The sequence below is a fragment of the Triticum aestivum genome, chromosome 2D (assembly GCF_018294505.1).
Source record: "Triticum aestivum cultivar Chinese Spring chromosome 2D, IWGSC CS RefSeq v2.1, whole genome shotgun sequence".
NCBI lineage: Eukaryota > Viridiplantae > Streptophyta > Magnoliopsida > Poales > Poaceae > Triticum > Triticum aestivum.
Window position 1 is genome coordinate 598,923,162 of NC_057799.1, and position 5,678 is coordinate 598,928,839.

Consider the following 5,678-nt stretch of genomic DNA (forward strand, 5'->3'; position numbering starts at 1 on the left):
TGTGATATAGGTTACATCTCGCATTCTTTTCTAGCTTGTACTACTTCTAATTTGTTGAAATGGCACTTATGACGAGACTGTTTTTAACTTGGTAGAGTGATATTCGTTGCATCTTTCATATGGTGTCTAGCTTTCACTGCTTCTAATTTGTTGAAATGCCTTCTGCTTAGTTTACACATCATAGCTGTGAATATGCAATGCTGTCCTTTTTTCTTACACATTCAATCGTCCTATCATGCGGTCGCCTTACATTAAAGTAGTGCTTGTCAGCATTCTGCATCAATGAGTTCTGAAAAGCGAATTTTTATTCATTTTTCTTGTGGGTTTAACTTGACAAGGCAATACAATTAAGAAATATGAAGGAAAAAATAAGGCAGGGACTGATGGCGGTCTTCCGGCGAAACCGGCACCCCAGGTGCTTTCTCTAGCTTGGCAGTGTGATATTGTCTTGCATGTTGCATACGGTGTCTCACTTGTATTGCTTGTAATTTGATTAAATTACTTCTGCTTCGTTTACACAAATAGTTGTGAATATGCCATGTCGTCCTGTTTTTCGTACATATTTCATCCTCGTATCATGTGTTTGCCTTACATCAAGGTAGTGATTGTCAGTAACATGCATGAATGAGTTCTGAAGAGTGAATTTTATTACTTTTTCTTGTCGGTTTTACTTGACAATGCAAAATTAATAAAGCAGAAGGAAATTAGCAAGGCAGTGGATAAAGGTGCTTCTTCCAAACGGAGGGCCTCTACACATTCTACTCGGCCATCCCCCCAACAAGATTTGGAAGACAACACATGCATAGACACTCAAAGTAGCTGTGTTGATGATGAGCACGTCCCCCCTTGTCCACCATCTCAGGTGCTCCCTCTAACATGGCATTGTTATATGTGGTTGCATGTTATGTATGATGTCTAGCTTGTATTGCTTCTAATTTTGTTGAATTCCATCTGCTTAATTTACACATTATACTTGTGAATAAGACATGTGTTCCTGTTTCTAGAACATACAATATCTGTCTAGCACACCATGTTCTTACATCAAAGTACTACTGTTGTGTAACCTGCAACAATCACTTTTCACAAGACACGTTTAACTTGGGATTCTGATATAGTTTACATCTCGCATTATTTTCTAGCTTGTACTACTAATTTGTTGAAATGGCACTAATGATGAGATAGTTTTAACTTGGTAGAGTGATATTCGTTGCGTCTTACATATGGTGTTTAGCGTTCATTGCTTCTAATTTGTTGAAATGCCTTCTGCCTAGTTTACACATCATAAGATGTGAATATGCAATGCTGTGAATATGCAATGGCACTAATGGCGAGAGACCTTTAACTTGGTAGTGTGATGTTGTTCTTGCATATTATTTATTTCTTGTACTACTTCACATTTGTTTAAACGCTTATGACGAGACACTGTTAACTTGGCAGAGCGATATTTGTAGCATCTTTCATATGGTGTCTACCTTCCATTGCATTGCTTCTAATTTATTGAAATGCCTTCTACTTAGTTTACACATCATAGTTCTGATTATCTCATGTCGTCCTGTTTTTCATACATATTACATCCTCCTATATCATGTGGTTGTCTAACATCAAAGTTCAGTTCGTCTGCATCACGCATCAATTTGTTCTGAAGAACTAAATTATTATTCCTTTTTCTTATCGGCTTGACTTAACATGGCACAGAGAAAGAGGAAGGAACACAGAATCACAGGGGATGGTGTTAGTACTAAGGACACACGGAAACGGAAGCGGAAGAATTATGTAGATTCTACTGGTACTGATGGGGCAATAGAAGGACAAAGTCCAGCAGAAAATTGTACAAACACGGTATCCCGTGCTACACGAGCTGTAAAACAAGTCAAACAGAAACTAATAGCTTCCACCAAACAAGCAGCAACAGCCCTAGTTGGTGCAACACCTTCCACGGTACCACCAGCTGCACGAGTTACTCGTTTGTCAACTCAGCTAGCAGCACATTCCACAGCTCCCTTGCCACCTGACACTACTTCCGAAGCACTCTTGACACAAGATGAGTTGGCAATATCAGATGAACCTTGTGAGCTACAATAGCAAGAAGGTAGTTGCTGGAGTCAAGTTATTGTTGCATGCTTCTTTATATGTAGTCTGACAGTTTGATGTACACTAACACTTCCTATGTTCGTTGTTGGATTAGCACCTAGGCGCAAGAGGAAACAAACATTAGGGATAATGTTTGATAGGTTAATTAAATCTAGAGGAGGAAGAATGGACATCCGTTTTGAGGCAGGTTTAAAAAGGCCACGTGATGCTACAGAGTCAGCCAAGTTAGTATCAGAGGCAGCGGTTGCCGTTAGGTGTCATGCACGTATCCTCCCAACATGGATTCAGTACAGGAATGACAAAGACAAAACCCAGTTCAACACCTTCCTCGACCATTTATCTGTAAGTATGGTTATGTATGGAAACTAGTAATATCGTCTTGCTCTGTCCCATACTTTCTAGGTTGCTGATAATGAGACTCCCATAATTTTCAACAGATGAGCTTCAAGTTGGATAGCCAAGATGATGCAACCAGACAAGCTTGCACCCACGTTTTCAAGTCTACTCTGCGACGGTATCGGTATAACTTGAGGAAAACTCACTTTGAAGGCAAGGCTAACAGTGAACTTGCCCAAACATCTCCAGTGGAGAATATATCGGATGAAGACTGGAGAGGCCTCGTTAAACACTAGTCTGATCCAAAGTATCTAGTACGTTATATATATGTGATCAGATCACATGTTGAACTCCTATTTACGCATGTGCCTCACAAATCTATCTTCTTGTAGGTGAACTGTTCAAAGAGCAAGGCCAACCGTACGAAAGTGAAATTCCAACAGACGATAGGATCTCGTAGCTATATTGCACACTGCGGGGCTCTTGTAATTAGTTGTTGTTTCACTCTTTTCGTTGTGCCATATTATCAGATCTATATTGACTTGTTCCAAATGCAGAGGAAAGCCCGCAAGGACCAAAAAGTACCTGAACCAAATACTGTGGAAATCTTCAAGGACTGTCACACCAGCAAAACGAAGGGCATGACTACACCAATCAAAGCCACTGTTGTAAGTCCTTAATCCTCATGCCTTTTAACTACTACTTACTTTGACCTGTGCATTGAACTACATGGTTTGTAGCCAACGTCTATTACTCTTTTCAATTTTATACACAATTGTCTTAGCGTATCATTGCACCTTACAAGGTTTAAAAGAGAGGAGTGATGTTCCTTTGATCTTGATCTGTAATCTAGTTCCGTGTTGGACTTTCCACACAATGTTACAATTGCATGTTTGTCTGTTCTCAGTTGTTTTGTGATATGAATGATGTCATACTATGCTTACCGTATTATAAACTTTGTCTCTTTATCCTTAGCTGTCAATACAATGTGAAGAAATAGACAATACATTAGCCATGGTACAAGGTCATATGTTTGGAACCTGGTTTTATTATGTACTTTGCAGTAAAATACAACTAATATTTTACACGGGTTCACCAGAATAAGTTTTGTATATAGACCAAAGCTATTTTGTTTGGTTTTGCTGCCTCCTTAATATCTTCTGTTCTGGTACTACTAATGTAAAAACTCAACTTTTCAGCAAGCTTTGGAAAAATGGTGGAACCACCACCTTTCGAAGGTGACGAGGCAACTATAACTGCAATGTCACCTCTTGCTGCAGTGAGTCAGTACATGTCCACTAACAGTGCCAAAAGCATGTTCCTGCGTAATACTGGGTTGGTTGTTATGGCAATCTCGTCCAAAATGCCTCATGATCAAGATATGCAAGCTCAAAACAATGTTATATCTGCGCTCCAAACACAAGTCCATTCCCTAACAGAGACCCTTCGTGAAACAAGGACAGCCATTGTTCGATGTCGTCAAGATATGCATGGTTTTAAAACCAGACTATCAGACATTTGGTATGTTGTTCAGGAGCCTAGGAGAAATGAAGGCAAAGGTTATGGTGCTCCATCGGACATTACAACATGAAAACATAACAGTCGGGTCAAATGAACCGAGCTTCTGAACTTCTAGTGGTGCATTTATCTGCCAGACTGTTAACTTTTATGCCAACATTCCTTTTGTTTTATGGTTGTGATCTATTTTGTTGCGATACAAAATTTGTTCTTAACGTGCAGCCACTGGCTGAAGATAACAGCAAGCCATTTGTGTATAGTGTAGGGTGTTCCCTATATTTGCACTAGTGGCGAACTTTGATGCCAAGTGGATGTAATTTGTGCAATCGCCTTAATAGCCTAGCATTAGTTTCTAGCTTATTTATTTCCTAGTCTTGTTTTTCCTTGGTTTGTTAGTGGTCGCAACAACCATGGGCCATATACGAACCGTGGTAACCTTGAGCCTGCTACATGACGTAGGATCCATGGGCCTCCTACAGGCCATCGGATAAACGGGCCTCCAACGAGCCATGGAATCGGTGGGCCTCGGGCCGTCGGATAAATGGGTCCACATGGGTCGTAAACGGACGTAATTGGTATCGGGCCAGCATGGTAACGGGCCGTTAACATGCATAACACATCGTTAATGGGCCAGAATATAGGACGGGCTGGAAATGACGCAATGGGTTAACACGCCACAAACGGGCCGATTCTAACCACGGGCCGATTCTAACCACGGGCCGAATTTGGCCCATTAGGGGAACATGCCAGTAACTGGCCGGAAGTAATCGAGGGCCGGAAAGGAGCCCAAGAACATAAGAGCCGTGACTAGGCCAAAAGCTAACACTGGCTAGAAACGGCCCATGTGAATCATGGGCCGTTAATGGGTACAAAGAAATTTACTGTTCATTATGTGTGACGCCCGGATAATTAGGCTACAGCGAATCTCTGCTAATGATGCCACGTCACCTCGATTACTGTTGCTAATCTCGCGTTAGTTCGAAAACGGTTCAAATTCAAATTCAAAATCAAGCAAACAATAAAAGTTTTCAAATATTAAAACTAAAATGTTCGGAGTGAGCCAAATAATCCATATGAAATATTGGTGAAGAAACCACACTTTTGTAAAGTATTTAAATGCGCTATAGTAAGTAAAACAGCAGCAAAAAAATTATTTAAATGCTTTTAAATACTAAACAAATGTTAATCTAGTTTATATAATCACCAAACTTTTTGGAGTAGGTGGCCTATGTTATTATGCTAATTTAGGAGTAGGGGTTATATTTTTGTAAAGTTGTTTTGCTAACTAAAATAAATAAAACAGAAAAGAAAATAAGAAAAGGATAAAAACAGAAAACAAAACAAAAGTGTAAAAAAAAGAGAGAGAAAGCCCCCTGGCCCAACTGGCCCAGCTGGCCGATGAACCGGCCGGCCCAGCCGACGCCTCCTTATCCTCCCCTGCCCACTACCAAACCCTAACCGCACCCACTCCCTCCCCCACGAACCCCACTCACTCCTCCCTCTGCCCCCGATCTGGATCGGGAAAACGGCGCCCCGACCCCCATCGCCTCGACGTGCATCGCCGCCCCACCGCGCCTCGGTCCTCCACCGCCGCACCACCTCGCCGGCGCCGCACCTCCCGGCCTCCTTCCTCTCCCTCGTGCACCGCATCGTCTTCCTCGAGCTCCGCACGCACTCCGTCCATGGCCGCCTCGACCTCCCGCCGCACGTCGTCGTCGTCGTCAGTCTACTCG